We start from the raw sequence: 8,356 nt of genomic DNA, 5'->3' as shown, positions 1-8,356 counted from the left end.
AAGATTATAATCGTTGAAAAGATCCGCAGTGGACGCACCAGGCGCCCTGCTCCGGGGGACAGCCAGGTGGTTCTTTGCGGAGCCAGCCCGGGTTCTCAGCACTGGGATGGGTTGATTCAGCACCACAAGGTTTTTTCATCGTGATTTCCGGGTCAGCACAGGCAGAAGCGTGAGTGGAGTGAGGTTTGTGGTTTCTGTTCTTCCTGCCTGTCCCTCACCTTGGCACCATGTGCCCCTGAAGGGGTAGCTGTAGGGCCGCCCCTGGGGCCACAGCGCCTCACCTGCTCTGCCTGGGCCAGCTGGTCATGTTTCAAGTGACTTCCCATCTCTCCTCCAAGTCCGATAATTTCTAGTGTCTCATCCCCTTAGGGCTTTTCTTACCCAGCTCTGGAAAACTAATTAAAGTTATAATAGGGCTTCCCTGGTGGCGCAGTGGTTGGGAGTCCGTCTGCCGATGCAGGGGACATGGGTTCGTGCCCCGGTCCGGGAAGATCCCACATGCCGCACAGTGGCTGGGCGCGTGAGCCATGGCCGCTGGGCCTGTGCGTCCGGAGCCTGTGCTCCGCAATGGGAGAGGCCACAACGGTGAGAGGCCCGCGTACCGCAAAAAAAAAAAAAAAAGTTATAATAGACAATAATTGTTTAACGAGTTATGTCCCTCCCTGGTATATTAATAGGTTCCAGCAAGATAATGTTTATCTGGGAGTTCTTTGAAATGTTATATAAATATCATTACCATTTGGAGTTATCAGGAGAATCAAAGTTTTAGGCAAAATTTATAATCCCTACTGGTCAGAATCCCAAGCAGCTTGCTGGGGGAAAATATACCAGAATTGGAAGTTTTCAATAGAAATCCTCAAATCACATCCCATAGGGAACTCCCTGCACACTGTGGGCCTTGAGAGATTTCTTTTTCTGCAACAGTCTATTCTTTGTTAAATGCATTCGTCCTCATCGGAGATGGCTGCATTTCATTTATCTTTCTGAGAAATGGAAAGTCACATTAAGGTCACTACAGTAGAGATAAAAAGTCAATACATTCTGCTCACAGGGCTTTATAAATATTACCAGCTTCCTTCTCCAGGGCAGAAGGCTGGCACTGGCAGAACAGCTTGCCCAGGCTTTGTGACAAGGGGCTTCTTTCCTTGAGGACCCAGTCCTGCAGCTTGGGTCCCCTTAGTTCCTGTGACTCTGACGGCCCTTTCTTCCATACAGAAAGCTCAGATTGCTGCAGCTCTTGTTGGCAAGTGGCAGCTGTACTAGGTAGGTCCAGCCTCTGAAGAGGGATGTGGTCAGGGGTGCACTTAGCCTCCCTCTGGGGAAGTAGAGTCTGCAGGCTGTGGGGAGCCAGGTGGCACAGAGACCTCATTGGTGAGAACAGCAGTGAGGAGGGGAAGGGGAAAGTAAGCATTATCCTGGGTCCCAAGGATATGGGGACCCAAGTGTTTGGGGAAAGGATTAGGCTGTTGCCACCAGGGTGACACCCCAAAATTGGTTTAATGCTGCTGTTCGGAAGCCAAATGTTCCTTCTTCTTGCCATTCAGAGTTTCACCAAAAAAAAAGTATTTTTTAATGAGTAAATTAAAAAAAAATTTTTTTTGCACCGCTGATGAAATAGGGTTGTAAAACAGCGACAGAATTTCTGCCTTCTTTGGATGACTTTTTAAAAAACATTTTCCCCTAATCTTTGTTTCCAAATTCTCTTAGTGTGGAATGGCTTATTTCCCTTGGGCACATTTTGTTAAGATTGTGTCATGACCTATAACATGGATTAGTTTTTTGATGTTGTTGATGGCTTCCTCCAACTTTAAAAAAGCCAGGTGAACAGGGCTGTGCAATGATGAAATTGTTAGAACGTGGCCCGTGGCCCAGAGCGATTTATGAAGTACTAACCTGCCCGTTAAAAACCAACACCTGAGGAGGGACTTCCCTGGCAGTCCAGCAGTTAAGACTCCATGATGCCACTGCAGGGGGTGAGGGTTCGATCCCTGGTCAGGGAACTAAGATCCCTCATGCCACGTGGTGAGGCCAAAAAAAAAAACAACCAAAAAACCCAACACCTGAGCATCCCAAGGCAGCCCCTGGATCACCCCATCCTGTCCACAGGCCTCGGGCCAGTGGAGAACAGGCTTGAGGCTGCAAATAAAAGGGGCTGTCCTGACACAGGGGCTGTCTGCATCTGCCCCCTTCCTGGCCCTGGCTCCCTTGGCCTCCCCTGCCTTTCATGTGACCTTGATGTGGATTTGGCGTTCCATTGCTGTTGATTCTGAACACAGGTGGGGTTTGGGATGTATGAGTGCCTGACCAAGCAGGTGCAGGTCAGGCTGTCCTTTTTAATTGCTGGGAAAATGCCTTCATTGATCTTTAGGTGATATGGTGAACACTCTTCCACAGAACCCCAGTATAGGCAGGTCCTGGCAGTGTAGACAGGTCTACAGTCCCATGTAGACAGCCTAGCCTGGGAAGCAGAGTAGGGGTCTGGTGGTCAGGAACCCAGTCCTATTTTCAGCTCTACTTCAGCTATAATGGAATTTTAAAGCAGGAGGTAAAAGCCTAAAACATCACTGGTCCCAGTGGATTATTAATAGTGGCCCCTTGCATTCTCAACAATTCCTGGCCATGAGCAATATACTCTATGGTCACTTGTGAATACAGTATATGAAGGTACAAGAGAGTAAAGAGAGTTGCCCTGTATCTTAGGGTTAGTTGGAGGCTGAGCTGACTCTGAGCCCAGACCTCCCCATGCCTCATTCTGGCCTCTCTGCCGAGTCACTCACTCCCGCTGTGACTCAGGTTCCCTGTGGGGAGCACTGTATCCGTCCTGCCCGGACAGAGAGCTGTTTATTTATATTGGCTCACTAAAAAGAAGTTCAGTATGAATGCTGAGCGTTCAAGGAATCGTTAATCACAAGGTCAGCTTACTCTGATATTTGCTTTAGGCTCTTGTTAGCTTATGGCCATGTTTAGGTCATGATAGAAGCTCTTTTGAAAGTAGGGAAGTTAACTGTTACCCACCCTCATATAATTTCTTGTAATTTACTTCTGGTGGTTTTGATAAAATGTGACCAAACATAAAAATCCTCTCAGATCTTTCATGAATGAACTATTCTATCTTTACATGTTAAAACAAAAACAAAGTCATAAACAACATAAGGCAGACATTGATCAGCTCTAACCTCTTAGAGTACAGTGGGCAGAAAACTAATGGTGGTCATTCCAGCCATTAGATCTAGATGGATCACGATGGAAATTTCCTGTAATTCTTAAGAGCATGACAGATCTGCTTAGATAGTCTAGTCTTTGTTGATGTCTTTTCATTTCCTTCCTGTGAGGTTTCTCCCTTAGGAAATTTACATAAACAATTTTCCCTAGGGCTTATATTCCCTGCCTCCTTTCCGGATTTCTAGTCTATTGGTTCAGGAGTAGAATCTGTTTTATAAAAATCTTTAATTCAATAATTTATGCCCAGAAATGTCTATCACTTTATTGTGTATTCTTCACACTCTTTGTGGATAGTATTGGTTTGGCCAAAAAGTTCATTTGGGTTTTTCTATACGATCTTATGGAAAACCCCAAATGAACTTTTTGGCTGGCCCCAATAGACTAGCATCCTTTGGAAATGACTAAAACTGAAGTTTTTGAAGCAGGAGTGAAGAAAGAGGGAGGCCTCTTCTGCCTTCATTAGCATGGTACCCGGTTCAGGGGTCCACAATTTAAAAGGGAGGAGAGTCCTTGGAACCAGCTAAAAAGAGCTCCTAGATGACGAAATAATTTTTTCAAAGTCTATAAAGAGTGGCAAAAGGACCTGGTGTTATTTAAATTGGATAAGAGAAGACTAGAAAGCCATTTGATGATGGTGTTGAAAAGCGTGGAGTACTGTCATGGAGAACAATGACCAGCTATTCACCTTGCCCTTTGGGGAAGAAACCAAGCCCAGGGATTGGTGTAGGCTGCAGCATGAAGGGTATTAGGTGAGCCATGAAGTATTCCCTCATTATGCAAAAAATACACTGGAAAGAATTACACAGACAAGCTCTGAAAGATGGGGCAGTCCAACAGTGTTCTAATTTCAAGTCCTAATTCATTTCAAGTCCTAATTCATGTTCTAATTTCATTTCTAATTCAAGTCCTTTTTTTGGTCTTTAGGCTCATGTTGAGTTAACACATTCCTTAATTCATAGTGCACACAAGGCCCTTCTTAGGTTTTACATCTCATTCTATTTCTTCTGTTCTCCCACTCTCCCTCTTTTTTGCTCTCTCTTTTAACTCAACACCATATTTTTATGGTCTACCTACATAGCTGATTATATTTCTAATGTTTCCAATGCATTACTTCTAACTCCATATATATAGTAACTTTGCTACTTATATACACTATTGGCTTATCTAATCCTCTAGTGTTGGGCATTTCTTCTGCCTCCAGTTCTCACCAATGATGCCATAATGAATACACTCGCACGTATACTCAACCACCCTTTAGATCTGGTTGGTGGGAGATGGGAAGGGAGAGGTGTGGGCTAGATGGCCTACGCTTTCTTTAAGCAATATGGAATATTGAACTGTCCATAAGAAATGGAGACGCATGGTATCATAAGTTCTAGTCTAGTATTTCAAACATTTAGGAGCTTCTCTGTGTTCCTTTACTAAGACTTTAAAAAGTGACCGAAATAATTTTCTGGAACTTAAAGAGTGTGATCGTCAGCAATCTCTCCTTCTCAATGTCATCTTCTTAAACTTGGCTGGTCAGTTTTAGAAGCATTTAATTTCTCCATATTGGTGACTGATTACTGGACAAAGCGAATGAAATGTTCTAAGAAATCTTTTTAGGCATAAGTTTGATGAAGTTTCTACAATGTTTTGCTACACTAATGGTTGCAAAACCGAATGTTATTAGTTGCCCAACATTATATCCTGAATCACTGGGAAAGCTGGATTAGGACCTTAATAATGGTATTTTGTATCTATATACTGTTTATAATTTATAATGCTATTCATAAACTTAATCCATCTCACTGAATCCTACTACAACCCTGTGGTTGTAGGATAACAGCTTCAGTTACAGATGAAGAAATGGAGATTCAAAGCAATTAAGTGAGTTGTCCACAGTCACTTGGGGATTTAAGTGCTACTGCTGGAAGGAGAGTGTGGGTCTTTTGAGGCTCCATCCAGCCTCTTTCTGCAACATTATGTCTGATGCTCAGAGAAAGGATCTACTGTAGGTTCAGAGCTAGCTTTCTGGTGTTATCTGTCCTTTTCAATTATTTTGTGATGTTAATGATTAGGCTGGAGCAGCACACCCTCTGTTTATCCCATTAGTTGAACACCTGTTCATAAAAACCACTCAATGGGGGAAAGAATAAGGTCCATATAACTGAGTATCATGGCAACAAGCAGCATGCATGGCTGGACTTTGGCATAACTTGGAGCTCTACAAAGAACCAGCTGTGTGTTATTTTATCCATTACTTAAAGTACAGTCATAAAATAAGAATGGTAGTTGGACCATAAAAAATAATAACTGATTCAAGTGTATTTGTGCAAAGAGAGAATTCCATTCTATCAAAGAGTCTTTTCTGCAAATGCAAAAACAACCCGAGGAAGTTATGCCTGCTTGCATTGGGCAGGTTTCAAAGGCCTATGAGCGGGCACCCTAAACATCTACCGATCATGCATGTGCCATCCCATGAAGGTCCCCAACTACTGTTCCTTACTCAGTAATTAGGGTTCAAGCAAAAATATTGTAGAACCCAGAATACATTTTCAAAAACAATAAATCGTGATGACATGTCCCCAGAATTACAAATGAACAGCCCTTTTCAGAGTCAGGCACTGGAATGAGAACACTTTCAGAAAGAAACTAATTTTTTAACATTCTAAAGTGACTGAATTGTCATAGAGAAATATGACAATTCTATTTGATTCTCAATTATCTATGTGTGGCTTATAGGGACTAAATTTTTAAAATATCAGACTGATTTCCATCATCAGCATTTAAGTTTTTGAGCATCCCTCCTTTTCTATGCAACAAACACACACGCCTCCCTAATGACTTAATTAATATAATTAATGTTCTACTAAATAAAACATAATTAGGAAGCTAAATGGGTCACACAAAAATTAATAACATACTCTAAAACATAAAAAGAATATTTATCTGCCATTTTGACTTATTTGTGCCATTTTTCTTCTCCACAAACTCTTTAGAAATTTGATCTTTTTGTTACTTGCATCTAGGTTTAGCGGTGCAAATTTCCCTTTATGTTTAATGGTTTTCTTTAGAAATATTGAGACACCCCCCCCCCCCCAATAACAGAACTCTGTCTAATTTCTTGGTGTATTAGGGAATCAGAGATTTTCAAAGAGGAGAGCTGATGATTCAATTTACTTCACAAGTCTCATGCTTCCTGTGTTATCTGGTTTGAAAAGCCCTGGCTCTGCACCATGGAAATCTCTAGTACAAGCCGGTTTTGTTCCTTTGTTTATACTTGATCATAGGACCAAACTCTGTTTGATATGTAATGGGTATTCACACTTACTAAGCATTAGCACAACTATACTAACAATACCCAAAGCAGGCAGAAGCCCAAGCATTATTCACCCTACCAGATAAATTTCTGTTCTATGTATTCAAACTGCAATAAAAATGAAAGGTCAGGAAGTTTGAAGCTATGGTATATCCTCTTATCTTTAACCACAGAGCTGCAACAAGTATGCTTTCTTAAGAGCAAAAAGCAGCCTCCTGTTCATTACTTTGGGTAGGTGTATGTGGTTCTGTCCTCTAAGATCCTAGTAGACCTGCATCTTACTAACAGCAGCTCAGATGCCTAAATTCAACAGGTGCATTTTTACTCTCCCACACCTAAGTGAAAAATTTAACCTTTTACATATAATAAGGGGACCAGATATCTAAGTTTGCCTGGGACATTTCTGATGTAGGCCTGTTGTTCTGATGTAATTATTCACAGCACCCCTTTTACAATTAAGTGTCCTCACTTAAGTGATGACAAATTATATGTCATGTTAATTTAACAGAAAGGCTGAATATTAAAAAGCACCTTGGTTCAAAATATTTCATGGGCCCCTCAGTTGTTCTTTGAAGTGGAAACTAGGCACAAAGTGTTCAGCAAATCAGAGACATAGGCTAAAAGAGGCCACTATACTCCCCTTGCTCAGGTCAATGACATCAGTAAACTGTTGATGAAGAATAACATGATGATTTGAAACCCAGACCATTCTGATCATCAGAATATTAAAAAAGAAATGATCTCACAGGTCATGTGGCCCAATAGCTTCACTTTTCTGGCTGAAGAAATAATCATAACACTTCTAGAAATGTGTATGTTATTTTACAGTTTTCTAAATTGTTTCATGAGAATAATAATCTCACTGGTTCACAACTGGAGTAAATAGGCAAGGAAGGAAGTTTTTAGTCACATTTTACAGAGAAGAAAACTAAGCTGCAAATAAGTAAAAAACAAACAAACCATGGATTGGTTCAAGATGGCGGAGTAGAAGGACATGCTCTCACTCCCTCTTTTGAGAACACCGGAATCACAACTAACTACTGACAACAATCATCGACAGAAAGACACTGGAACTCACCAAAAAAGATACCCCACATGCAAAGACAAAGGAGAAGCCACAATGAGACGGTAGGAGGGGCACCATCACAATAAAATCAAATCCCATAACTGCTGGGTGGGTGACTCACACACTGGAGAACAGTCATACCACAGAAGTCTACCCACTGGAGTGAAGGTTCTGAGTCCCCCTCAGGCTTCCCAACCTGGGGGTCTGGCAACAGGAGGAGGAATTCCTAGAGAACCAGACTTTGAAAGCTAGCAGGATTTGATGATAGCAGGACTTTGGCAGGACTGGGGGAAACAGAGACTCCACTCTTGGAGGGCACACTCAAAGCAGTGTGTGCATCAGGTGAATTCTATGAAACATTTAGAGAAGAGCTAACAGCCATCCTTCTCAAACTCTTCCAAAAAATTGCAGAGGAAGGAACACTCCCAAACTCATTCTATGAGGCCACCATCACCCTGAAAGCAAAACCAGACAAAGATACTACAATAAAAAGAAAATTACAGACCAATATCACTGATTAATATAGATGCAAAAATCCTCAACAAAATATTAGCAAACAGAATCCAACAACACATTAAAAGGATCATACACCATGATCAAGTGGGATTTATCCCAGGGATGCAAGGATTCTTCAATATATGGAAATCAATCAATGTGATACACCATATTAACAAACTGAAGGAGAAAAACCATATGATAATCTCAACAGATGCAGAAAAAGCTTTTGACAAAATTCAACAGCCATTTATGATAAAAACTCTCCAGAA

Source organism: Tursiops truncatus, chromosome 5, assembly GCF_011762595.2.
Source record: "Tursiops truncatus isolate mTurTru1 chromosome 5, mTurTru1.mat.Y, whole genome shotgun sequence".
Taxonomy (NCBI): domain Eukaryota; kingdom Metazoa; phylum Chordata; class Mammalia; order Artiodactyla; family Delphinidae; genus Tursiops; species Tursiops truncatus.
The sequence above is the reverse complement of the archived record's forward strand: the minus strand, read 5'-3'. Positions refer to the sequence as shown.